The sequence below is a fragment of the Triturus cristatus genome, chromosome 7, assembly GCF_964204655.1.
Source record: "Triturus cristatus chromosome 7, aTriCri1.1, whole genome shotgun sequence".
NCBI classification, from domain to species: domain Eukaryota; kingdom Metazoa; phylum Chordata; class Amphibia; order Caudata; family Salamandridae; genus Triturus; species Triturus cristatus.
This window is the reverse complement of record NC_140590.1, coordinates 71,535,706-71,562,706: the sequence shown is the minus strand read 5'-3', so window position 1 is coordinate 71,562,706 and position 27,001 is coordinate 71,535,706. Positions and strand designations below refer to the sequence as shown.

Below are 27,001 nucleotides of genomic sequence, written 5' to 3'. Positions count from 1 at the left end.
TGTATCAAGCTAATTTTTACTCGCAAACGCTGCGAATCGCAAAATACAGCGTTTGCGAGTAAAAATTCGCAAAACGGGATGTATTAGGCAAAATCCCATCGCAAAATTAAGGAATTGCTAATTTAGCGATTTCTTAATTTTGCGTAAGCATTTAAGAAATCGCAAATTGCGATTTCTTAAATGATATGTAAAAAGCACCCAAGTTGTGCGAATTATCCTTAAGAAATCGCAAATTACCACCAACTTCCAGTTGGTGGTAATTTGCGATTTCCTTTCAAAATGCACTATTTTTAATTTTGCAAAGTGCCACGTGACGCTCATACATGCCCTTAGGGCATGTATGTGCGCCATATGCACACACATGCTCATTTCAGGGGTGCATCAGGGTGTCATCATGACACCCTTGCACCTTTGAAATTATTCTCAAATAGCGATTAGCAAATTGCGAATTCGCTATTTGAGAATTACTTCCCATTCATTCCTATGGGTCTCCTGGCCCATAGAAATGAATGGCCAGGTATTCCTTAATTGCGATTTCGCAATTTGCTAATCGCAATTAAGGAATGTTAAGAAATCGCAAAAAGTTTGCGATTTTTTTAATACATCCCGTTTTGCAATTCTCAAATAGCGATTCTTTAACAATCGCTATTTGAGAATCGCAAATGGTGATGTTGATACATATGCCCCTTAGACTATATTGTTTAGGTTAAGGGCTATTCTGTGCATTGTTTACATTATAAAGATGGACAAATGGCTAAACCGGTGCACCTCTGCAGTCGCTGGCTCACAGCAAAGGGGTCGTATGCAGGCTAAATGAGGTGTCGACATTTTGTGCAACATTCGTGATTTAGGTCTAAACCAGAAATCAAATATTGAGCTTTGTTTACGTTGCGTGTCATGCAGGGAATTCTAATGTGTTTAGTATAGAGGATCTCTCAAGAAAGGCCTGTCAGTATGGAATGTGCACTGACAGACTAGCAGGAAGTTTACCACGTAGGCCATGCCCAGAATGACAGGACGTCGAGATGATGCCAAGATCCCAACCGAGTTTCCCAGTTCTAAAACCGCAGCCCTGACCGCAATGCCACGTCCTCTCCCTGCTGTGCACTGCAGCTAGGAATGACCCACAAGGGTGCGGCGCCAAAGACAGCGGCTGGAACTCAAACTGTAGATAGCCAACAGACAGCCACTGTAGTTTAAAACAAGCACAGTGCACTACAACTGCAACTGATCAAGAGAGAGCGGCGTCCGAAGCAGCCACTGTGTTTCAAACATGACCGCTGTGCACTGCAACAGAAAATACCCAATAAGAGTGTGGCGCCACAAACTGCCACTGTAAATACAGATGAACGCTGCACACTGCAACCGCAAATAATAATAAGGAGAGCAGCCACTGTGCTCTAACAGGGCCTAGTAAACCCAATAAATAATTCATTTCCCCTTTTGCTGTGCCATAGAAACACCAGATTCTACGACCGACTCGTTTTAAGAGGGGTTTTAATAAATAGTTCGTACCGCTAAAACACAAGAAAGTGAACAAGTGGTGTGCGTTCCATGGGGAAACAAATACGAGACTGCTCTGTCTCCGAGTCTGAGAGGGCTGCTCTGTCTCCGAGTCTGAGAGGGCTGCTCTGTCTCCGAGTCTGAGAGGGCTGCTCTGTCTCCGAGTCTGAAAGGGCTGCTCTGTCTCCGAGTCTGAGAGGGCTGCTGTCTCCGAGTCTGAAAGGGCTGCTCTGTCTCAGAGTCTGAGAGGGCTGCTCTGTCTCCGAGTCTGAGAGGGCAGCTCTGTCTCCGAGTCTGAGAGGGCTGCTCTGTCTCCGAGTCTGAGAGGGCTGCTCTGTCTCTGAGTCTGAGAGGGCTGCTCTGTCTCTGAGTCTGTGAGGGCTGCTCTGTCTCCGAGTCTGGGAGGGCTGCTCTGTCTCCGAGTCTGAGAGGGCTGCTGTCTCAGAGTCTGAGAGGGCTGCTCTGTCTCCGAGTCTCAGAGGGCTGCTCTGTCTCAGAGTCTGAGAGGGCTGCTCTGTCTCCGAGTCTGAGAGGGCTGCTCTGTCTCCGAGTCTGAGAGGGCTGCTGTCTCCGAGTCTGAGAGGGCTGCTCTGTCTCCGAGTCTGAGAGGGCTGCTCTGTCTCCGAGTCTGGGAGGGCTGCTCTGTCTCCGAGTCTGAGAGGGCTGCTCTGTCTCTGAGTCTGTGAGGGCTTCTCTGTCTCCGAGTCTGAGAGGGCTGCTCTGTCTCAGAGTCTGAGAGGGCTGCTCTGTCTCCGAGTCTGAGAGGGCTGCTGTCTCCGAGTCTGAGAGGGCTGCTCTGTCTCAGAGTCTGAGAGGGCTGCTCTGTCTCAGAGTCTGAGAGGGCTGCTCTGTCTCCGAGTCTGAGAGGGCTGCTCTGTCTCCGAGTCTGAGAGGGCTGCTGTCTCCGAGTCTGAGAGGGCTGCTCTGTCTCCGAGTCTGAGAGGGCTGCTCTGTCTCCGAGTCTGAGAGGGCTGCTCTGTCTCTGAGTCTGAGAGGGCTGCTCTGTCTCTGAGTCTGAGAGGGCTGCTCTGTCTCCGAGTCTGTGAGGGCTGCTCTGTCTCCGAGTCTGAGAGGGCTGCTGTCTCCGAGTCTGAGAGGGCTGCTGTCTCCGAGTCTGAGAGGGCTGCTCTGTCTCCGAGTCTGAGAGGGCTGCTCTGTCTCCGAGTCTGAGAGGGCTGCTCTGTCTCAGAGTCTGAGAGGGCTGCTCTGTCTCCGAGTTTGAGAGGGCTGCTCTGTCTCTGAGTCTGAGAGGGCTGCTCTGTCTCCGAGTCTGGGAGGGCTGCTCTGTCTCCGAGTCTGAGAGGGCTGCTGTCTCCGAGTCTGAGAGGGCTGCTCTGTCTCCGAGTCTGAGAGGGCTGCTCTGTCTCCGAGTCTCAGAGGGCTGCTCTGTCTCCGAGTCTCAGAGGGCTGCTCTGTCTCCGAGTCTGAGAGGGCTGCTCTGTCTCCGAGTCTCAGAGGGCTGCTCTGTCTCCGAGTCTGAGAGGGCTGCTCTGTCTCCGAGTCTCAGAGGGCTGCTCTGTCTCCGAGTCTGAGAGGGCTGCTCTGACTCCGAGTCTGAGAGGGCTGCTCTGTCTCCGAGTCTGAGAGGGCTGCTCTGTCTCCGAGTCTGAGAGGGCTGCTCTGTCTCCGAGTCTGAGAGGGCTGCTCTGACTCCGAGTCTGAGAGGGCTGCTCTGTCTCCGAGTCTGAGAGGGCTGCTGTCTCCGAGTCTGAGAGGGCTGCCCTGTCTCCGAGTCTGAGAGGGCTGCTCTGTCTCACAGTCTGAGAGGGCTGCTCTGTCTCAGAGTCTGAGAGGGCTGCTCTGTCTCCGAGTCTGAGAGGGCTGCTCTGTCTCCGAGTCTGAGAGGGCTGCTCTGTCTCCGAGTCTGAGAGGGCTGCTCTGTCTCAGAGTCTGAGAGGGCTGCTCTGTCTCCGAGTCTGAGAGGGCTGCTCTGACTCCGAGTCTGAGAGGGCTGCTCTGTCTCAGAGTCTGAGAGGGCTGCTCTGTCTCAGAGTCTGAGAGGGCTGCTCTGTCTCCGAGTCTGGGAGGGCTGCTCTGTCTCCGAGTCTGGGAGGGCTGCTCTGTCTCCAAGTCTGAGAGGGCTGCTCTGTCTCCGAGTCTGGGAGGGCTGCTCTGTCTCCGAGTCTGAGAGGGCTGCTCTGTCTCAGAGTCTGAGAGGGCTGCTCTGTCTCCGAGTCTGAGAGGGCTGCTCTGTCTCCGAGTCTGAGAGGGCTGCTCTGTCTCAGAGTCTCAGAGGGCTGCTCTGTCTCAGAGTCTGAGAGGGCTGCTCTGTCTCAGAGTCTGAGAGGGCTGCTCTGTCTCTGAGTCTGAGAGGGCTGCTCTGTCTCCGAGTCTCAGAGGGCTGCTCTGTCTCCGAGTCTGTGAGGGCTGCTCTGTCTCCGAGTCTGAGAGGGCTGCTCTGTCTCCGAGTCTGAGAGGGCTGCTCTGTCTCAGAGTCTGAGAGGGCTGCTCTGTCTCCGAGTCTGAGAGGGCTGCTCTGTCTCCGAGTCTGAGAGGGCTGCTCTGTCTCCGAGTCTGAGAGGGCTGCTCTGTGTCCGAGTCTGGGAGGGCTGCTCTGTCTCCGAGTCTCAGAGGGCTGCTCTGTCTCCGAGTCTGAGAGGGCTGCTCTGTCTCCGAGTCTGAGAGGGCTGCTCTGTCTCCGAGTCTGAGAGGGCTGCTCTGTCTCCGAGTCTGAGAGGGCTGCTCTGTCTCCGAGTCTGAGAGGGCTGCTCTGTCTCCGAGTCTCAGAGGGCTGCTCTGTCTCCGAGTCTGAGAGGGCTGCTCTGACTCCGAGTCTGAGAGGGCTGCTCTGTCTCCGAGTCTGAGAGGGCTGCTCTGTCTCCGAGTCTGAGAGGGCTGCTCTGTCTCCGAGTCTGAGAGGGCTGCTCTGACTCCGAGTCTGAGAGGGCTGCTCTGTCTCCGAGTCTGAGAGGGCTGCTGTCTCCGAGTCTGAGAGGGCTGCCCTGTCTCCGAGTCTGAGAGGGCTGCTCTGTCTCAGAGTCTGAGAGGGCTGCTCTGTCTCAGAGTCTGAGAGGGCTGCTCTGTCTCCGAGTCTGAGAGGGCTGCTCTGTCTCCGAGTCTGAGAGGGCTGCTCTGTCTCCGAGTCTGAGAGGGCTGCTCTGTCTCAGAGTCTGAGAGGGCTGCTCTGTCTCCGAGTCTGAGAGGGCTGCTCTGACTCCGAGTCTGAGAGGGCTGCTCTGTCTCAGAGTCTGAGAGGGCTGCTCTGTCTCAGAGTCTGAGAGGGCTGCTCTGTCTCCGAGTCTGGGAGGGCTGCTCTGTCTCCGAGTCTGGGAGGGCTGCTCTGTCTCCGAGTCTGAGAGGGCTGCTCTGTCTCCGAGTCTGGGAGGGCTGCTCTGTCTCAGAGTCTGAGAGGGCTGCTCTGTCTCCGAGTCTGAGAGGGCTGCTCTGTCTCCGAGTCTGAGAGGGCTGCTCTGTCTCAGAGTCTCAGAGGGCTGCTCTGTCTCAGAGTCTGAGAGGGCTGCTCTGTCTCAGAGTCTGAGAGGGCTGCTCTGTCTCTGAGTCTGAGAGGGCTGCTCTGTCTCCGAGTCTCAGAGGGCTGCTCTGTCTCCGAGTCTGTGAGGGCTGCTCTGTCTCCGAGTCTGAGAGGGCTGCTCTGTCTCCGAGTCTGAGAGGGCTGCTCTGTCTCAGAGTCTGAGAGGGCTGCTTTGTCTCCGAGTCTGAGAGGGCTGCTCTGTCTCCGAGTCTGAGAGGGCTGCTCTGTCTCCGAGTCTGAGAGGGCTGCTCTGTGTCCGAGTCTGGGAGGGCTGCTCTGTCTCCGAGTCTCAGAGGGCTGCTCTGTCTCCGAGTCTGAGAGGGCTGCTCTGTCTCCGAGTCTGAGAGGGCTGCTCTGTCTCCGAGTCTGAGAGGGCTGCTCTGTCTCCGAGTCTGAGAGGGCTGCTCTGTCTCCGAGTCTGAGAGGGCTGCTCTGTCTCCGAGTCTGAGAGGGCTGCTCTGTCTCCGAGTCTGAGAGGGCTGCTGTCTCCGAGTCTGAGAGGGCTGCTGTGTCTCCGAGTCTGAGAGGGCTGCTCTGTCTCAGAGTCTGAGAGGGCTGCTCTGTCTCCGAGTCTGAGAGGGCTGCTCTGTCTCCGAGTCTGAGAGGGCAGCTCTGTCTCCGAGTCTGAGAGGGCTGCTCTGTCTCCGAGTCTGAGAGGGCTGCTCTGTCTCCGAGTCTGAGAGGGCTGCTCTGTCTCCGAGTCTGAGAGGGCTGCTCTGTCTCAGAGTCTGAGAGGGCTGCTCTGTCTCCGAGTTTGAGAGGGCTGCTCTGTCTCCGAGTCTGAGAGGGCTGCCCTGTCTCCGAGTCTGGGAGGGCTGCTCTGTCTCCGAGTCTGAGAGGGCTGCTGTCTCCGAGTCTGAGAGGGCTGCTCTGTCTCCGAGTCTGAGAGGGCTGCTCTGTCTCCGAGTCTCAGAGGGCTGCTCTGTCTCCGAGTCTCAGAGGGCTGCTCTGTCTCCGAGTCTGAGAGGGCTGCTCTGTCTCCGAGTCTCAGAGGGCTGCTCTGTCTCCGAGTCTGAGAGGGCTGCTCTGTCTCCGAGTCTCAGAGGGCTGCTCTGTCTCCGAGTCTGAGAGGGCTGCTCTGACTCCGAGTCTGAGAGGGCTGCTCTGTCTCCGAGTCTGAGAGGGCTGCTCTGTCTCCGAGTCTGAGAGGGCTGCTCTGTCTCCGAGTCTGAGAGGGCTGCTCTGACTCCGAGTCTGAGAGGGCTGCTCTGTCTCCGAGTCTGAGAGGGCTGCTGTCTCCGAGTCTGAGAGGGCTGCCCTGTCTCAGAGTCTGAGAGGGCTGCTCTGTCTCCGAGTCTGAGAGGGCTGCTCTGACTCCGAGTCTGAGAGGGCTGCTCTGTCTCAGAGTCTGAGAGGGCTGCTCTGTCTCAGAGTCTGAGAGGGCTGCTCTGTCTCCGAGTCTGGGAGGGCTGCTCTGTCTCCGAGTCTGGGAGGGCTGCTCTGTCTCCGAGTCTGAGAGGGCTGCTCTGTCTCCGAGTCTGGAAGGGCTGCTCTGTCTCCGAGTCTGAGAGGGCTGCTCTGTCTCAGAGTCTGAGAGGGCTGCTCTGTCTCCGAGTCTGAGAGGGCTGCTCTGTCTCCGAGTCTGAGAGGGCTGCTCTGTCTCAGAGTCTCAGAGGGCTGCTCTGTCTCAGAGTCTGAGAGGGCTGCTCTGTCTCAGAGTCTGAGAGGGCTGCTCTGTCTCTGAGTCTGAGAGGGCTGCTCTGTCTCCGAGTCTCAGAGGGCTGCTCTGTCTCCGAGTCTGTGAGGGCTGCTCTGTCTCCGAGTCTGAGAGGGCTGCTCTGTCTCCGAGTCTGAGAGGGCTGCTCTGTCTCAGAGTCTGAGAGGGCTGCTCTGTCTCCGAGTCTGAGAGGGCTGCTCTGTCTCCGAGTCTGAGAGGGCTGCTCTGTCTCCGAGTCTGAGAGGGCTGCTCTGTGTCCGAGTCTGGGAGGGCTGCTCTGTCTCCGAGTCTGTGAGGGCTGCTCTGTCTCCGAGTCTGAGAGGGCTGCTCTGTCTCCGAGTTTGAGAGGGCTGCTCTGTCTCCGAGTCTGAGAGGGCTGCCCTGTCTCCGAGTCTGGGAGGGCTGCTCTGTCTCCGAGTCTGAGAGGGCTGCTGTCTCCGAGTCTGAGAGGGCTGCTCTGTCTCCGAGTCTGAGAGGGCTGCTCTGTCTCCGAGTCTCAGAGGGCTGCTCTGTCTCCGAGTCTCAGAGGGCTGCTCTGTCTCCGAGTCTGAGAGGGCTGCTCTGTCTCCGAGTCTCAGAGGGCTGCTCTGTCTCCGAGTCTGAGAGGGCTGCTCTGTCTCCGAGTCTCAGAGGGCTGCTCTGTCTCCGAGTCTGAGAGGGCTGCTCTGACTCCGAGTCTGAGAGGGCTGCTCTGTCTCCGAGTCTGAGAGGGCTGCTCTGTCTCCGAGTCTGAGAGGGCTGCTCTGTCTCCGAGTCTGAGAGGGCTGCTCTGACTCCGAGTCTGAGAGGGCTGCTCTGTCTCCGAGTCTGAGAGGGCTGCTGTCTCCGAGTCTGAGAGGGCTGCCCTGTCTCCGAGTCTGAGAGGGCTGCTCTGTCTCACAGTCTGAGAGGGCTGCTCTGTCTCCGAGTCTGAGAGGGCTGCTCTGTCTCCGAGTCTGAGAGGGCTGCTCTGTCTCCGAGTCTGAGAGGGCTGCTCTGTCTCAGAGTCTGAGAGGGCTGCTCTGTCTCCGAGTCTGAGAGGGCTGCTCTGACTCCGAGTCTGAGAGGGCTGCTCTGTCTCAGAGTCTGAGAGGGCTGCTCTGTCTCAGAGTCTGAGAGGGCTGCTCTGTCTCCGAGTCTGGGAGGGCTGCTCTGTCTCCGAGTCTGGGAGGGCTGCTCTGTCTCCGAGTCTGAGAGGGCTGCTCTGTCTCCGAGTCTGGGAGGGCTGCTCTGTCTCCGAGTCTGAGAGGGCTGCTCTGTCTCAGAGTCTGAGAGGGCTGCTCTGTCTCCGAGTCTGAGAGGGCTGCTCTGTCTCCGAGTCTGAGAGGGCTGCTCTGTCTCAGAGTCTCAGAGGGCTGCTCTGTCTCAGAGTCTGAGAGGGCTGCTCTGTCTCAGAGTCTGAGAGGGCTGCTCTGTCTCTGAGTCTGAGAGGGCTGCTCTGTCTCCGAGTCTCAGAGGGCTGCTCTGTCTCCGAGTCTGTGAGGGCTGCTCTGTCTCCGAGTCTGTGAGGGCTGCTCTGTCTCCGAGTCTGAGAGGGCTGCTCTGTCTCAGAGTCTGAGAGGGCTGCTCTGTCTCCGAGTCTGAGAGGGCTGCTCTGTCTCCGAGTCTGAGAGGGCTGCTCTGTCTCCGAGTCTGAGAGGGCTGCTCTGTGTCCGAGTCTGGGAGGGCTGCTCTGTCTCCGAGTCTCAGAGGGCTGCTCTGTCTCCGAGTCTGAGAGGGCTGCTCTGTCTCCGAGTCTGAGAGGGCTGCTCTGTCTCCGAGTCTGAGAGGGCTGCTCTGTCTCCGAGTCTGAGAGGGCTGCTCTGTCTCCGAGTCTGAGAGGGCTGCTCTGTCTCCGAGTCTCAGAGGGCTGCTCTGTCTCCGAGTCTGAGAGGGCTGCTCTGTCTCCGAGTCTGAGAGGGCTGCTCTGTCTCCGAGTCTGAGAGGGCTGCTCTGTCTCCGAGTCTGAGAGGGCTGCTCTGACTCCGAGTCTGAGAGGGCTGCTCTGTCTCCGAGTCTGAGAGGGCTGCTGTCTCCGAGTCTGAGAGGGCTGCCCTGTCTCCGAGTCTGAGAGGGCTGCTCTGTCTCAGAGTCTGAGAGGGCTGCTCTGTCTCAGAGTCTGAGAGGGCTGCTCTGTCTCCGAGTCTGAGAGGGCTGCTCTGTCTCCGAGTCTGAGAGGGCTGCTCTGTCTCCGAGTCTGAGAGGGCTGCTCTGTCTCCGAGTCTGAGAGGGCTGCTCTGTCTCCGAGTCTGAGAGGGCTGCTCTGACTCCGAGTCTGAGAGGGCTGATCTGTCTCAGAGTCTGAGAGGGCTGCTCTGTCTCAGAGTCTGAGAGGGCTGCTCTGTCTCCGAGTCTGGGAGGGCTGCTCTGTCTCCGAGTCTGGGAGGGCTGCTCTGTCTCCGAGTCTGAGAGGGCTGCTCTGTCTCCGAGTCTGGGAGGGCTGCTCTGTCTCCGAGTCTGAGAGGGCTGCTCTGTCTCAGAGTCTGAGAGGGCTGCTCTGTCTCCGAGTCTGAGAGGGCTGCTCTGTCTCCGAGTCTGAGAGGGCTGCTCTGTCTCAGAGTATCAGAGGGCTGCTCTGTCTCAGAGTCTGAGAGGGCTGCTCTGTCTCAGAGTCTGAGAGGGCTGCTCTGTCTCTGAGTCTGAGAGGGCTGCTCTGTCTCCGAGTCTCAGAGGGCTGCTCTGTCTCCGAGTCTGTGAGGGCTGCTCTGTCTCCGAGTCTGAGAGGGCTGCTCTGTCTCCGAGTCTGAGAGGGCTGCTCTGTCTCAGAGTCTGAGAGGGCTGCTCTGTCTCCGAGTCTGAGAGGGCTGCTCTGTCTCCGAGTCTGAGAGGGCTGCTCTGTGTCCGAGTCTGGGAGGGCTGCTCTGTCTCCGAGTCTCAGAGGGCTGCTCTGTCTCCGAGTCTGAGAGGGCTGCTCTGTCTCCGAGTCTGAGAGGGCTGCTCTGTCTCCGAGTCTGAGAGGGCTGCTCTGTCTCCGAGTCTGAGAGGGCTGCTCTGTCTCCGAGTCTGAGAGGGCTGCTCTGTCTCCGAGTCTGAGAGGGCTGCTCTGTCTCCGAGTCTGAGAGGGCTGCTGTCTCCGAGTCTGAGAGGGCTGCTGTGTCTCCGAGTCTGAGAGGGCTGCTCTGTCTCAGAGTCTGAGAGGGCTGCTCTGTCTCCGAGTCTGAGAGGGCTGCTCTGTCTCCGAGTCTGAGAGGGCAGCTCTGTCTCCGAGTCTGAGAGGGCTGCTCTGTCTCCGAGTCTGAGAGGGCTGCTCTGTCTCCGAGTCTGAGAGGGCAGCTCTGTCTCCGAGTCTGAGAGGGCTGCTCTGACTCCGAGTCTGAGAGGGCTGCTCTGTCTCAGAGTCTGAGAGGGCTGCTCTGTCTCCGAGTCTGGGAGGGCTGCTCTGTCTCAGAGTCTGAGAGGGCTGCTCTGTCTCCGAGTTTGAGAGGGCTGCTCTGACTCCGAGTCTGAGAGGGCTGCTCTGTCTCAGAGTCTGGGAGGGCTGCTCTGACTCCGAGTCTGAGAGGGCTGCTGTCTCCGAGTCTGAGAGGGCTGCTCTGTCTCCGAGTCTGAGAGGGCTGCTCTGTCTCCGAGTCTGAGAGGGCTGCTCTGTCTCCGAGTCTCAGAGGGCTGCTCTGTCTCCGAGTCTTGGAGGGCTGCTCTGACTCCGAGTCTGAGAGGGCTGCTCTGTCTCAGAGTCTGAGAGGGCTGCTCTGTCTCCGAGTCTCAGAGGGCTGCTCTGTCTCCGAGTCTGAGAGGGCTGCTCTGTCTCCGAGTCTGAGAGGGCTGCTCTGTCTCAGAGTCTGAGAGGGCTGCTGTCTCCGAGTCTGAGAGGGCTGCTCTGTCTCCGAGTCTGAGAGGGCTGCTGTCTCCGAGTCTGAGAGGGCTGCTCTGTCTCCGAGTCTGAGAGGGCTGCTCTGTCTCCGAGTCTGAGAGGGCTGCTCTGTCTCAGAGTCTGAGAGGGCTGCTCTGTCTCCGAGTCTCAGAGGGCTGCTCTGTCTCCGAGTCTTAGAGGGCTGCTCTGTCTCCGAGTCTGAGAGGGCAGCTCTGTCTCCGAGTCTGAGAGGGCTGCTCTGTCTCCGAGTCTGAGAGGGCAGCTCTGTCTCCGAGTCTCAGAGGGCTGCTCTGTCTCCGAGTCTGAGAGGGCTGCTCTGTCTCCGAGTCTCAGAGGGCTGCTCTGTCTCCGAGTCTGAGAGGGCTGCTCTGACTCCGAGTCTGAGAGGGCTGCTCTGTCTCAGAGTCTGAGAGGGCTGCTCTGTCTCCGAGTCTCAGAGGGCTGCTCTGTCTCCGAGTCTGAGAGGGCTGCTCTGTCTCCGAGTCTGAGAGGGCTGCTCTGTCTCAGAGTCTGAGAGGGCTGCTCTGTCTCCGAGTCTGAGAGGGCTGCTCTGTCTCCGAGTCTGAGAGGGCTGCTCTGACTCCGAGTCTGAGAGGGCTGCTCTGTCTCAGAGTCTGAGAGGGCTGCTCTGTCTCCGAGTCTCAGAGGGCTGCTCTGTCTCCGAGTCTCAGAGGGCTGCTCTGTCTCCGAGTCTGAGAGGGCTGCTCTGTCTCCGAGTCTGAGAGGGCTGCTCTGTCTCCGAGTCTGAGAGGGCTGCCCTGTCTCTGAGTCTGAGAGGGCTGCTCTGTCTCCGAGTCTGAGAGGGCTGCTCTGTCTCCGAGTCTCAGAGGGCTGCTCTGTCTCAGAGTCTGGGAGGGCTGCTCTGTCTCCGAGTCTGAGAGGGCTGCTCTGTCTCCGAGTCTGAGAGGGCTGCTCTGTCTCCGAGTCTCAGAGGGCTGCTCTGTCTCCGAGTCTGAGAGGGCTGCTGTCTCCGAGTCTGAGAGGGCTGCTCTGTCTCCGAGTCTCAGAGGGCTGCTCTGTCTCCGAGTCTGAGAGGGCTGCTCTGACTCCGAGTCTGAGAGGGCTGCTCTGTCTCAGAGTCTCAGAGGGCTGCTCTGTCTCCGAGTCTCAGAGGGCTGCTCTGTCTCCGAGTCTCAGAGGGCTGCTCTGACTCCGAGTCTGAGAGGGCTGCTCTGTCTCAGAGTCTGAGAGGGCTGCTCTGTCTCCGAGTCTCAGAGGGCTGCTCTGTCTCCGAGTCTGAGAGGGCTGCTCTGTCTCCGAGTCTGAGAGGGCTGCTCTGTCTCAGAGTCTGAGAGGGCTGCTCTGTCTCCGAGTCTGAGAGGGCTGCTCTGTCTCCGAGTCTGAGAGGGCTGCTCTGACTCCGAGTCTGAGAGGGCTGCTCTGTCTCCGAGTCTGAGAGGGCTGCTGTCTCCGAGTCTGAGAGGGCTGCCCTGTCTCCGAGTCTGAGAGGGCTGCTCTGTCTCAGAGTCTGAGAGGGCTGCTCTGTCTCCGAGTCTGAGAGGGCTGCTCTGTCTCCGAGTCTGAGAGGGCAGCTCTGTCTCCGAGTCTGAGAGGGCTGCTCTGTCTCCAAGTCTCAGAGGGCTGCTCTGTCTCCGAGTCTGAGAGGGCTGCTCTGACTCCGAGTCTGAGAGGGCTGCTCTGTCTCAGAGTCTGAGAGGGCTGCTCTGTCTCCGAGTCTGGGAGGGCTGCTCTGTCTCAGAGTCTGAGAGGGCTGCTCTGTCTCCGAGTTTGAGAGGGCTGCTCTGACTCCGAGTCTGAGAGGGCTGCTCTGTCTCAGAGTCTGAGAGGGCTGCTCTGTCTCAGAGTCTGAGAGGGCTGCTCTGTCTCAGAGTCTGGGAGGGCTGCTCTGACTCCGAGTCTGAGAGGGCTGCTGTCTCCGAGTCTGAGAGGGCTGCTGTCTCCGAGTCTGAGAGGGCTGCTCTGTCTCCGAGTCTGAGAGGGCTGCTCTGTCTCCGAGTCTGAGAGGGCTGCTCTGTCTCAGAGTCTGAGAGGGCTGCTCTGTCTCAGAGTCTGGGAGAGCTGCTCTGTCTCAGAGTCTGGGAGGGCTGCTCTGTCTCAGAGTCTGGAAGGGCTGCTCTGTCTCAGAGTCTGAGAGGGCTGCTCTGTCTCAGAGTCTGGGAGGGCTGCTCGGTCTCAGAATCTGGGAGGGCTGCTCTGTCTCAGAGTCTGAGAGGGCTGCTCTGTCTCCGGGTCTGAGAGGGCTGCTGTGTCTCCGAGTCTGAGAGGGCTGCTCTGTCTCCGAGTCTGAGAGGGCTGCTCTGTCTCCGAGTCTGAGAGGGCTGCTCTGTCTCAGAGTCTGAGAGGGCTGCTCTGTCTCCGAGTCTGAGAGGGCTGCTCTGTCTCCGAGTCTGAGAGGGCTGCTCTGTCTCCGAGTCTGAGAGGGCTGCTCTGTCTCCGAGTCTGAGAGGGCTGCTCTGTCTCCGAGTCTGAGAGGGCTGCTCTGTCTCCGAGTCTGAGAGGGCTGCTCCGTCTCCGAGTCTGAGAGGGCTGCTCTGTCTCCGAGTCTGAGAGGGCTGCTCTGTCTCTGAGTCTGAGAGGGCTGCTGTCTCCGAGTCTGAGAGGGCTGCTCTGTCTCTGAGTCTGAGAGGGCTGCTCTGTCTCCGAGTCTGTGAGGGCTGCTCTGTCTCCGAGTCTGTGAGGGCTGCTCTGTCTCCGAGTCTGTGAGGGCTGCTCTGTCTCCGAGTCTGAGAGGGCTGCTCTGTCTCAGAGTCTGAGAGGGCTGCTCTGTCTCAGAGTCTGTGAGGGCTGCTCTGTCTCCGAGTGTGTGAGGGCTGCTCTGTCTCCGAGTCTGAGAGGGCTGCTCTGTCTCTGAGTCTGAGAGGGCTGCTCTGTCTCCGAGTCTGAGAGGGCTGCTCTGTCTCCGAGTCTGAGAGGGCTGCTGTCTCCGAGTCTGAGAGGGCTGCTCTGTCTCCGAGTCTGAGAGGGCTGCTGTCTCCGAGTCTCAGAGGGCTGCTCTGTCTCCGAGTCTGAGAGGGCTGCTCTGTCTCCGAGTCTCAGAGGGCTGCTCTGTCTCCGAGTCTGAGAGGGCTGCTCTGTCTCCGAGTCTGAGAGGGCTGCTGTCTCCGAGTCTGAGAGGGCTGCTCTGTCTCCGAGTCTGAGAGGGCTGCTCTGTCTCCGAGTCTGAGAGGGCTGCTCTGTCTCCGAGTCTGAGAGGGCTGCTGTCTCCGAGTCTGAGAGGGCTGCTCTGTCTCCGAGTCTGAGAGGGCTGCTCTGTCTCAGAGTCTGAGAGGGCTGCTCTGTCTCCGAGTCTGAGAGGGCTGCTCTGTCTCCGAGTCTGAGAGGGCTGCTCTGTCTCCGAGTCTGAGAGGGCTGCTGTCTCAGAGTCTGAGAGGGCTTCTTGCTCGGCGGGTTTAAGTGGGCGGATTCCTCTGGTCTAGAGTGAGAGATTGCACCTGGCCTGCGTGTTATGAGCCTTTCATGCCTATCTGTCAAATGGCGGTTTACCGTCTGCTGTTTTGGTTTTTATTTCGGTACATGGAAGGCATTTTTACAAAGCTTTTTTATTTGTACCTAAAAAACGAAACAGCAATTCATTCCTGTTTCAACACAAATGCAGAAGGCCTACCAACAAACTCCTGAGCCAAGGCAGGAAATAATTAACAAGCTTTGGGAATCAATTATGTGGAACTGCCTGAGAGAGCCTCATGAATGTTTGGAAGGGAGGGGAGAAGGGCTGCAGAGAGAGTGGGGTGGAGGAGCGAGGGGAGAGAGAGGGCAAGGAAAGCAAACAAGCATTTGCAATGCAATAGGTCTCGCATTTACGAGACTTTGAGCTACTGCCATTGTAAATCACAAACCTTTTATCTATGTGTTGGTTTTGAAAACATTTAAATAAAAGGCATTGTCATTTACACTGCCAATAGCTTAAAATTTTGCAAATGCGAGACCTATTGCATTGCAAATGCTTGTTCCCTATTCTACTCACTGCTACGCTCATAATTTTTGCCCCACTCACTTCTGCCCACGCTCCCACTAATCTCTTACAGGCCTTTGCTCTTAGCCCTGGGAGGGAAAGAAATGGAATGCAAAGAGAAAGAAGAACCAAGCATGGGCTAAGACGTGAGAAAAAAGAACACTGAAAACGTGGGAGAGAGAAGGCAAAAAAAACAGTGCGATGGAAACAGAGACAGGAGGGAGTACAGGAAAGAGGGAAGGAAAGTAGAGAAAGTACGACAGCATAAGAAAAGCAAGACTTTGCACAGGATAAGTATAAAGGAAGAAAAAGAAAATACATGGGGGACGAATTGAAAGAAGAGAAAACAAGAGACACCAAACAACAGCTTATCAAGGGAAGAAAACCAAAGAACGAGACGGTGGAAGAACAGCAGAGGCGCAGGCAGCAGAAAGCAAAGGCGAGTCAGGAGAAGAAAGGCAGAGCATGGCAGAAGGAAAGGGAAGGAAACACAAGAGCGTGGAAGAACAGAAGGGAGGGGATAAATGCACAGAACGAGTGAGAAGAAGTAAGAAAAGCAATATGAGAGAAGAAATGGGGTGGAATTGAGATAACATGGCAGGCCATGGGTAAGTGGAGGATGGAACTAAAGAAGAGGGGAAACTGTGGTAAAGGGAAAACAAGACTTTCCGTCCGAGACATGATAGTAAGTAGCGATTTGGCAACCTCCCCTCCACGTCCTGGAAGTTAGCCACGTATGGGCGCAATCTTGGGTCCGCGATTTTTAAAATCTTTTCATAAGAGACGCTTGCCAACTGATAGTCATGCTCTGGAACCGATCTCTCCTTCAGAAAATAGCATTCCGGGTTCTGAACTTTTCCCACACCGGTGTACTGACGACAGAACACAATGCTATGACAAGAAGTAGTTTGCCAGCACCCTCATTCATCCCAGAGAGACCCTCGTGGAGACCCACTGTTCCTGGAATGAATTGCTTTTTTCTTGCACTGTCCTTGTCTTGGTGTTTCACTACAGTCACTGCAACCTGTGATTCCGTGGGGAAGTTGGACCGGGAACCCAAAGGTAATGAATACACGAAGGAAAACGACCAAGTGGGACTGGCAGGAGTTAGATTCTCAGAGGGAGGCGGTATCTGGAGTAAGCCAAGCCAGGAAGAAGTTTATGGAGTGCAAGGGCACACCCGTGACCCAAAGCCCATTGTGGAGGAACAGGCTCTACTGCATGAGCATCGGGAGAGTGCTTCCTTCCAGCCTGCACATCCTTTGGCGGGACTCGAGTTTGAATCCATGACCGTTGCCTCTTACCGTGGACCTGGGAAAAACGACACTCGCCGAAACAAGGAGCGGCCCATCCTCATCTGGTGGAGTGAAAGCATTTCCCCCTATTTCTCTGGTGACGCTGAACGTATAGATTGTCCACGAAGCTCGTGTTTGGTTACACGCATTGGCCGCGCGGCCATGAAAGTGGCACGGCCGCGCGGCCCTGATAGTGAAAGTAGCCAGGTGGCGCCGGGAGCAGCAGCAGCCAGTGGGGAGGAGCGGGACGCGCTCTGTGGGCTCTGTGGTGGGGGAGGAGCGCTGCGATGCGAGGGATGCGCGTTACTTTGCGCGTAACTGCATGCTCTAGGCCAGCAAAAGCTTGTAGTGGGATTTCTAAAGCTCTTTAACTAAATGGCTTGCCAGACTAGCGCATGCGCTGGCTTAGGTGAGACCTAAAAAAACAGCGCTGATAAAAAGAGCCTGCCTGCTGGCCATGACAGCTGCCTGGAGCAGGGCAGGCACAGACAGCAGTGCCACCTGCTCTGAGGCCTGGCTCTGCTGTGAGGCAGCTGGAGCCCTGTGACTGATTGGGAGGGGGGAGGGAGAGCAGAGAAAGTGGAGCTAGGAAATACACAATAAAACCGAAACCAGCACAATGCTGGTGAAATGCTAGCAGTGCTGATAGATAATTCTGATAGATAATTTCCACAATTATTAACTAACAACCAAGTGGGAGGCAGGGCAGGGGAGGAAGCAGTAAAACAACTGTGGTGTTAAGAGGAGGTGGGAGGAAAAATACTATGTTTAAATGTAAGCAGCTCGGGTGCCGAAGTTGAACACAGAGAAACACCAAAAGAGCAGGAAACCAAGAAAGAAAAGAGTCTCCCAGAGAACAGATAAAGAACCATTGTGGAATGAGACAGTACTTAGTCCCTGCTGCATGGGAGGAACAGAGGAGAGAAAGGAGGGACAAAGATGCAGGACTGACCACTGGCAAGCAAGGATTTTTGAAGGACACTGACATAGACAAATGAAAAGCTGGGGGATGTCTTTAACCCAACATAAGAAATTACAATAGGTCTCAAATGCTCGACCTAAGTTTGGCCTGCTGCTGCTCACTGCCCCTGCACTGGCGCTCAGAGAGGTTGCCTAGTCCCAGGCAGTGGTGTGGGCATGCTGTCTAGCCTAGGTTTTGTAGCACAGGATTTGTACTGGAAACATGCCTTTCCAGTACAAATTCCTATGCCTGGGCAAATTCTTAAATATTCCACACATTGCATGTGTTCGGCAGCGGAGCTCACATGCAATGTGTCCAACAATTGATGAAATTAAAACATTTGTCCTTGTCAGCACCTGATCCAAGGTAGCCTTATGTTTTTAAAGTCTACTCTGGCTATTTAGTAAACTAGGTATTGTGGCAAAAAATATAGCACAGGTGTACAAAAAAGTCACCCAACGCAGCAGTCAAAAATGCAGTGCTGTGTTGCGTGACAGGGAGAGATCAGGAGAGCGTCATAGCTACAGAGAGATGGCTCTCTCCTCCAATCTCTCTAGCAGTGGCACAGAATTTTGCTGCAGAGCACCACGCACACAACTTTGCACCATAGTGCTAGAGTACATGCATGAGTCTAGCATAGGTTCTGTACAGGAAAGGTTATCGTCCAGTACCAAATACCATGCCTAGACAACTTTTAAAACTTTCCCTCCTTTGCATGTGAGCTGTACAGTGCAGCACATATGCAAAGTCGGAAAAGAAAGGAGAAATGAAAACATTTCTCCTTTTAACTCCTGCTCGCAAGTCTCATTCAGTTTTTATGCAAAGGCCTGTCTACTATTATTAGTAGAAAGGGTTTTACATTAAAAAAACATGGGTGGTTGCATGGTAACGTCCATATACCACCTATGTAACGCCCTCTCGATGCTAAGTAACGTAAAGCAGTGCTTTGCGTTACTTTTAGGCAACTTTCCAGGGAACAACAAGTAGTGCGTTGGAAGGAATATAAGCAAAACAAAACATTTTGCCCTGATTTGCATCACTTTGGTGATGCAAACACAGAGCAAAATGTTTGTAAATCTGGCCCTATGAGTGCTTGCTCTGATCCACACAAGCAATGCCCCATTTACCCAAAGAGGTGCAAAAGAACACAAAGCGCTATATGCGCTGAATAATGGGTACTTTTCCAAATACCTTTTTGTGCTGCAAAATAAATACCTTTGCAAGAGTTTTACATCACTTTGCGTCACTTTGCGTTACTTTGCTCCGGTGCAAACCCTTAGTAAATGTGGCCCGTCATGTAAATAAACAGGGACTGTGGTGCCCTGAGATTTGGACCCCATGGCACTTCCTCATTTGTTGGTTTATGTGACCATAGCAGCGACATCAGGACTATAAGAAGGACCCGGCCGTCTCCACTAGTGACCTCCAAGATCTTGAGTGCTTGCCTACTCTGCTCTCACTGCTGCTAGCAGGACTATGTCAGTATTCACTCCCATTAGCAGCACCATGTCAGTGCTCTGTCACTATGAGCTACGTCAGCACGGCTATGTTGTTGCGACTATAAGCCCATTGAAGAGTTCCCGGGTGTTATGAACTCCTTCCAGCAGTGCTCTGGCAGCACGAGCATTCTTTCAGTATTGCCCTGTCAGTATGAGCCCCCTGGGGAGGCCGGCATGGCTTGCAGGTGGCGGGGTGGGCGCATTCGGGGGAGGTCAGACGGGTAAGCATCGGCTGCATTATAAAAAAAATTAATGAAATAACACCTTGCTGCCGGGTCCCGCATCTCTGCTCCTGCTCGCCTGTATCCGACTCCAGGTCGGAACAGGAAGCAGGCTCCCACCCCTAAGGCAATCACAACGATTGCTCTGAGCACCATGACACAGCACTCATCCAGGGGCTGGAGGAGTGGGCATGTTCTCCATGCAGGCTGTAATGCAGCCTGCATGGAGAACAGGAAAGTGCGCATGACTGTTTTAGGCGTCCCGAGAGGGCTGGCCAAACAGTCATTGCACACGGGAGTGTTCTACCACTTCTCCCCGGCTCTGCAGCCTCGCCTCCTCATGCACGCTGCAGCAGCAGGAGGACAAAATAAAAGGATAATAACATTCTGTTTCATCATTTTATTTTTTCCTTTCTTTTGCTGCTTCCTGGCAGTGGGGTGACTGTCCTCTGCCTTAGCGGAAAAGCCGCCACTGGAGCCCCCTCCAGCAATGCCCTGTCAGTATGAGCTGCATCCACCAGTGCCCATTAAGTATTTGTTTCATTTAGCAGTGCCACGTCACCATGAGCTCCCTCTAGCAGTGCCCTTTGAGTAGGAGTCCCCTTAGCAGTGCCTTGTCAGCATGAATCCCTTCCATCAGTGCCCCATCAGAATAAGCTCCTTCAGCAGTGCCCTTTCAATATAAGCTCCATGAAGAAGTGATCTGTCTGCCTGAGTCCCTGTCCACCAATGTCCTGTCAGCATAAGCCCCCTCAAGCATAGCCCTGTCAGCATAAGCCCCCGCCAGCTTTGCCCTGTCAGCTCGACCTTCTCCGTCAGTGCCCCGTCAGCTTGAGCCCCCTCGAGTAGTGCTCTGTCAGATTGAACCCCTTTCCAGCATGACCCCAAAGCCCTCTCCAGCAGTGCCCTGTCAGCATGAACCCTCTCCAGCAGTGCCCTGACAGGAAATGCTCCTCTAGCGGTGCTCTTGATGTGCCCCCTCTAATGGTGCTCTGACACAATGAGCTACCTCTAGCGGTGCCCTGAGAGGATGTGCCCCCTCTAACGGTGCTCTGACAGAATGTGCTACCTCTAGCAGTGTCCTGACAGGATGTGCCCCCTCTCACGGTACTCTGACAGGATGTGCTCCCTCTAGCGGCGGTCTGACAGGATGTGCTCCCTCTAGCAGTGCTCTGACGGGCTGTGCTCCCTCTAGCTTTGCTCTGACAGGATGTGCAACCTCTAGCGGTTCTCTGATAGGCTGTGCTCTCTCTGGTGACGCCCTGACAGGATATGCTACCTCGAGCGTTGCTCTGACAGAATGTGCTCCCTCTAGCAGCGCCCTGACAGGCTCTGCTCCCTCTAGCGGTGCTCTGACAGGATGTGCTCCCTCTAGCAGTGCCTGACAGGATGTGCTCCCTCTAGCAGTGCCCAGACAGGGTGCACTCCGCCTAGCAGTGCCCTGACAGGATTTACTCCCTCTAGCAGTGCCCTTACAGAATGTCCTCCATCTTGTGGTGCTCTGACAGGCGGTGTTCCCTCTAGCGACGCTATGACAAGGATGTACTTCCTCTAGCGGGGCTGTGACAGGATGTGCTCTCTATAGCAGTGCCCTGACAGGCTCTGCTCCCTCTTGTGGTGCTCTGACAGGATGTGCCCCCTCCAGCAGTGCTCTGACAGGATGTGCCCCCTCTAGCAGTTCCCTGACAGGATGTGTCCTCTCTAGCGGTGGCCAGACAGAATGGGCCCTCTCTACCAGTGCTCTTACAGGATGTTCCCCCTCTAGCAGTGCTCTAACAGGAAGTGCCCCCTGTAGCGTTGCCCTGACAGGCTGTGCTCCCTCTAGCAGCTCTCTGGCAGGATGTGCTCCCTCTAGCAGCGCTCTGACAGAATGTGCCCCATCTAGCAGTGCCCTGACATGATGTACCCTCTCAAGCGGTGCTCTGACAGGGTGTACAACCTCTAGTGGTGCTCTGACAGGATATGCTTCCTCTAGTGGTGCTCTGACAGGGTGTGCCCCCTCTAGCAGTGCTCTGACAGGATGTGCTCCCTCTAGCAGTGCCCTGACAGGATGTGCCCTCTCTAGGCGTGCTCTGACAGGATGTGCTCCCTCTAGTGGTGCTCTCACAGGATGTGCTTCCTCTAGTGGTGCTCTGGCAGGCTGTGCTTCCTCTAGCAGTGCTCTGACAGGACGTGCTTCCTCTAGCTGTGCTCTGAGAGGATGTGCTTTCTCTAGCAGTGCTCTGACAAGATGTGATTTCTCTAGTGGTGCTTTGACAGGATATGCTCCCTCTAGTGGCGCTCTGACAGGCTGTGCTCCCTCTAGCAGCGCTCTGGCAGAATGTGCACCATCCAGCAGTGCCCTGACATGATGTACCCTCTCAAGCGGTGCTCTGACAGGATGTACAACCTCTAGTGGTGCTCTGACAGGATATGCTCCCTCTAGTGATGCTCTGACAGGATGTGCTCCCTCTAGCGGTGCCCTGACAGGATGTGCTCCCCCTAGGGGTGCTCTGACAGGATGTGTCCCCTCCAGCAGTGTCCTGACAGGATGTGCCCCCACTAGTGTTGCTCTGAAAGGATGTGCTCCCTCTGAATAGGTGTAATGTGTCCCTATGAATAGGGACAGCCCAGTCAATTGCACAAGATGGCAGGTGCTGAGAGTGAACAACACGGGTTCCTCGATCCAGCGAGGTGGTTATTGAACAGGTGCCAGGTCTCGTGCTACACATGGCAAGTCATAGACAACAAATGAAAAAGAATTGTTAAAATAATGTAAGGTGGTATAAAACAGGGTGTGCTCGCTGAGTCACGTTCATCTCAGCTGCACTTGCTCAGCCAGTTTTGTGGGTAGGGATTGGTGGGCTCAGCAGATATTTGGAAACATCGCTGTTTGCACATCAGCATCGGCAGCCCATCCTGATTTTAATCAGTAGAGACTTGCAACATATATGTAAAGTCATCGTCAACACTCCAGGCTGAACAATCTATACAGTAACATGCAGCCTGCTGATCAATCTGCAGGCTAATGCTTGTAGAGGTTGGGCAGGTGCCAGTTCACATCAAATTAAATGTTTCAGCCTGCCAGGCTGGTGCAATGTTTATTTTCTTACAGAAGAGTTTCGGATGGCTCCAAGTAGGGAATCCAAGTGATTCTGGATTCTCTCCAGACTACTAAAACAAAGGAGTCAATCATCTTTCAATCCCCATTCCTTTTTTATGACAAATATTTCCAAACTTTTGAGTGCACCTGTAACTGAGTCAAACTGGTATTGCCTGTGATGTGTATTTGTAAAGGTCACACAACCTCCCACACCCCCCTCCTCCACGAGGGTATCCTGGTGCTGAGCAGGTGTCTGTGCCTTGCCCTTCCTATTGTAGCTTGCTTAATTGAAAAGCCACGTCTTCAACATTTTGAGGAATTTAAAAAGAGAGGAGGAGGCTCTGAAGTGGAGTGGGATCTCATTCCAAACTTTAGGAGTGATGTAAGAGATCGCTCGTCCTCTTGACCTGATTCTGTTTATGCATGGGATGCGTACAAGTAGGAGTCCTTCAGAATGTATGTATCTCGGTGGTTGGTGGAAGGTGATGTGACTGTTCAGGTAGGTGGGGCCTGAGCTGTGTAGTGCCTTGAATGTGTGTGTGTGGAGTTCTGATTGAGCGTATGTGTGTATTGGATGCGAGTTCAGATCCCTGAGTTGTGTTGTAATGTGATGTAGGTTCTGTGTGAGGGGTTAAGGATGAGTCCGGCTGCCAAGTCCTGGATGGTCTGTAGTCTTCTAGTGAGTTGATTGGTCAACCTGGCATAAACTGGGTTCACACAGCCCAACTTGTGGATGACTAGGTCATTGAGTGATAGTTTTTTTACAGTTGCTTGGGAGCCATTTGAAGATCTTCCTCAGCATCTTCAGGGTGTGGAAGCAGGAAGCAGTGAGAGTGTTCACATGGGCAGTCATGTCTAGTTTGCCATCGGTGATTATTCCAAGATTGATGGTTAGGGTGTTAGGTGTGGGTCTAAATTTAGCCGGTAACCAGTTGGAGTTCCATGGTGAGGAATTCTTGCCGAAGATCACTTTGTTGTAGGAGTTGAGCGTGAAAAACCTGTCTTTCATTTATCTAGCGACTTTAGACAGGCAGGCACTGAACTTGTTTCTTATGTTGGGGGTTTAGTGTGAGATGTAGAGTATAAGTTGCATTTCATCTGCATTGGAGAGGATGTTGATGATGTGTGTGTGGATGATGTATGGGTTGAAGATGGGTTTGTGGACTGCCGAGGGGTGAGGTGCCAGGCTGACAACTTATGTTCTAACCGTTACGAAGGGGCAAATCCAGCGGAGAGTGGGTCCTTCGATGCCAATCTCGGGCAGGCACCTAATGAGGATAGGGTTTGAGACCGTGTAAAATGCTGCAAAGAGGTCCAGGAGAATGAGGGCTGCTGAGTGTCCTCTGTAAAGAATCATGCAACTGTCATATGCAGTGATGATCAGTGCAGTTTCTATACTGTGGTCGGGCATGAATCCAGTCTGCCTGGCATCAAGTAGCAGGTGGTTGGTGAGGTGGCCGAGGAGAAGTCAGTTAAATATTTTCTCTATGACCATTGCCGGGTAGGGTACGAGGGAGATGGGTTTGTATTTGGAAGGCGTGGTAGGGTCTGTGGATGATTTGTTGAGTAGGGACATGACAATGGCATGTATACAGGTGTCCAGGAATGTGCCTGAGGCGATGGAGGCATTGAGGATGGGTTCAAGTACTTCAGTGATCAGTTAGAATCCTCTGGTGAAAGAGTGGTGGGGCAAGGGTCTGATGGGGACCCTAGTAGGTCATCTTCATGGGTTCGATGGGGACCCTAGTAGGTCATCTTCATGGTAGCAGTAATTTTGATGGTGGTGATGGCAGGCCATGAGTCCAGGGTTCTTTTATCTGCCATGATGAGAAGTTAAGTTGCAGTGGTGACGTGGTCCAGGTGAGGGTCGAAGTTTCTGTTAATGAAGGCGTTACAGAACAATTCTCCGAGTTTTTTGTAAAGGTCTTGTGAGGTGGAGATATTACTGGAGGTGGCATAAGGGACAGTGTAGTGTTTGCTGATGGCAAAGTTTTTCTTGCTTCTGTAAGTGCTTGAGTTCCGTATCTGCTGGCGTTAGCATCTAAAGACTATCTAAAGATGTCTTTATCTTTGGTGTCTTGACTTGTTCTCCATTTGAGTTACAGTTGCTTGCAGCGGTGTTTTGTCAGCCCAAGTTCCTCTATGTACCAGCTGGCCTGTGGTCAGACTTTTGCATTTGATTTGAGGTTGAGGGGAGAAAGGTTACCAGTGCATGCAGTGTTCCAGGTGTTAAGGTTCTTGATGGCTTTCAGCAAGTCACTGGTGTGATCAGGATGGTGCTGGGAGAAGACAGAAGTCCACTTCTCTTCAGAGATGCTTTTCCAGCTGTAGCGGGCGGTTCTGGTAGTGGTAGGTCTGTGATGGTGTGGGATGGGTATGAAATAACTGAGAAGGATGTTGCCTGTCCAACTCATAGGTGCTGGCTTGACAACTATGATGATGTTGATTGAGGAGAGAATTGGGTTCAATAGGCATCCAATGGTGTGAGGAGGTTTGGTGATGGCCTGAGTGAGGTCAAGTTTTCAGAGGTTTTCTAGAAGGGTCTTTGTTTTGAGTTGGTGCTGTCTTAAAGGTGAAATAAAAGGTATTTGAGGAGGATGAAGGTGCTGGGGTTGATGATGAGTGGTGCAACAAAGTTTGTGATGCCTCTGGCAAAATTGGAGCGGGCTCCTGCCTGTCAGTCGTGACTGGAGCAGGTAAGAGCGGTGGGGCGGGGCAGGTGCGGGGGATAGAGGAGGTGAAGTCGACAGACCACGAGCAGGGAAAATGAAATTTAAAAAAAGAAAACCACTTACCTTGCGCTCACTGCATTGAGCAATAAGTAAATGTTTTTTTTTTCAAATTTTATTTTCCCTCTTCGTCTTCTGCTAACTTCACCCCATCCCATGCCGCACCCCCACCCTACTGCTCCACTACTCTTACATACACAGGCGGCAACATCTGGCTGTCTGTATGTGAGAGTTCCCCCCAAACAGAGTTTGGCTGTAAGGTGTATCTTGAACCTGAGGTGTTTCATTTACGTGGTGGAGGAGTCCATGTAAATGGTGTAGCTGATGGTATCTTTAAATATGATGGCAACTGTACCACTGGGCTTGTCCTGACAGTCTTGCCTAACGTCCTGTAGCCAGAAGAAACAGCTATAGAGCTGTCTGGTGACCGGGTAGGCTTTAAACAATGTTTCCAAATGAAAGAGCAGGTCCGAGTATGCTTGTGCACCCATATCTCTGTGGCGTGTTTGGTGAGCGAGCCGGTGTTGAGGAGCATGCATGCGAGTGTGGCATGTTGTTTGGGTGGTGTTTGGTCTGTGTGGGTGTACAAGGGTGGCTCCTTTGTGTGAGTGTGAGCAAGTGAACTGAAGGGTGCTATTCGTGTGTGAGTGGAAGCTGTAGTGAGAGAGAAATTGCATAAGAACTTTCAAGAGGTGCATACAAACACTCCTTCCGTGGTGTGTGGCAGCAGTGCAGCAAGTGGCAGCGGGGGGACAAGAACATGGAGAAGCGCAGCAGGGTTATCAGTGCGTATGGGAAGGACCAAAGTTTCTGGTGATAGGAGCAGTCGAGTCTTAATCAGGCACAGATGGACTTGCCTTTGGTGCACCAGCAGATTGCCTGCTGCGATTGTCCACTGTGCATCCATGCTGGAACAGCCATTAAATAGGTCCTTCGAGGAAGTAGGAGCACAGGGTACTGTGGCAGGAAACCAGTGATGTCACTTCCTGTGCAGATGGAGGATGAGAAATCCAGTGATACCATTTCCTGTGTGGATGAGCACTGGGAATTCGAACAAACTAATATTTTTTCGGAGTAATGCAGATGATAGCTACCCATTCAAAGTCTGAAGGCATAAAGCTAAAAAATATAATATAAGTACGGATGATTTGAATTTACGGAGGAAGGCGAATATGCAGCTCTCCTGAATGCACCATGGCGACACAAAACAACAAGTCATGAACTGCTACCAGTCAAGACCCCATCCAGGAGGCTCCCTCTTTAGGACTCATGGGGTGACCCTGAGCACATGCCTCTTCTGTTCAACCGGTTCCTAGGCAAGGTTGGACTGAGGAAAAAATAGGCCCAGGCGCCAAGTTAAAAAAGTTACCTCTCTTAGCAAATCTGATATTTACAAAAGTGGCCCAAATCATCAAATCAGGGTCGTTTTAAACTTCTAAACACATTTTGTATGGGTAGTTACCAATGTATGGTAGACTGCATGCAGTTATGCTTACCACAGGCAATTGTTGTGGTAACATCAGAGGAATCAAAGTAAAATGGGCTCAGCAGACCATAAAACTAGCACACAAACTGGTAAAAAATAACCCATACCCTGATGTGTGAGACCAGCTCTTCCGGCACTGCCAGATTGCCTTGTGGGGTAGTACGACCATATTCTTAAGTATTAGGAGCCGTTGTTTTCTAGTGCTCTGCACAACACTTAATCAACACCAGTGCTTATAGCGAAAACTTGACCCAAAGTATTGAAGCGATTTTCATGAGCACCAGTTAAGGACACATTTATTTTTGGTAGGCATGGGGAGATTAGGTGATTTGCCCAGAATCACAAGATGTTGACCCTATGCCGAGACCCAAACCTAGTACCTCAGCTGTAAACTTGGCAGCTACATAACTGCCAACTTTCCCCTTTTTGCTGGGACAGTCCCTGCAAATTGAAGACTGTCCTGGGTAATTCACTATCCTGGGACAGTCCCGGCAATTGCACTTCCAGCCTTGCCAAGTGTCTTGCAGGGAATTGTGATGGGAATTTCAAACTTTAGGCTAAAGTAGCCGGGTTGGACAATTTCTCCAATGCAGCTGAATAGGAGAATTTTTCCAACTCAGCTACTTTGGCCTTAAGTTTGAAATTCCCGCCACAATTTCCTGCAATTCTCTCTTTATTGCGTAGACCCTATAATCTCCACTGTGATAAGTAGGCGGGGTTAAATTATGCTAATTATGTGGGTTGGGAGGAGTGGGCGGAGCTTTAGGGCAGTGGGTGTGGTAAAGTTTCAAGTAAATAAATGATAGCTGTAGGGTTTCATTGTTAATATTTGGTTATGGGCATTGTTTATAGTAGCAATGGGCTGGTGCAAGTTGCCTCCTGACGAGAGCCTCGGCACTTATTTGTTCACAAATTAACCACTGCCCTTGTGTCGCTTACAGTTCAAGAGAGCCAATGGTTGAATTGGGCTGACCCACTGCTCCATCCTGAATGATGCGGTGGGCAGAAGCAAAGTGACAATGACAATGAACGATGGATAAAGGGGGCTGACCAAGAGCACCTCTGTATACGCATATATTTATGTATTTTTTCATTTCTGATTTTTATTGTTATATAAGGCTGGGGAAAGAACTAAGGGCCACATACATCGAAAGAAAAAGCGGTCGCACACGGGCAGATTCTCACAATCTGCCCCTTTGCGACCGGATTTTTTGCATTTGGGATGCATCATCCCAAATGCAAAATTCGCAATTTAAGGAATCTCTAAATTGCGATTACTTAAAATGCGATTGCATTTAAGGAATCGTAAATTGAGATTCCTTAAATGCAATGCATTAAAGTAAAAAATTTAGCGATTTCGCTAATAGGAGTCGCACATTAACATCAATTTGTACTTGATGGTAATTTGCAAAAA

The 27,001-nt window shown here is 53.7% G+C and overlaps 1 protein-coding gene across 1 annotated transcript in view; it reads left to right on the top strand.

Moving 5' to 3' along the window:
• The window catches only part of LOC146808851 (ly6/PLAUR domain-containing protein 3-like), a 154,538-nt gene that overhangs the window by 29,536 nt on the left and 98,001 nt on the right, over window positions 1–27,001 (top strand). The window lies entirely within an intron of this gene.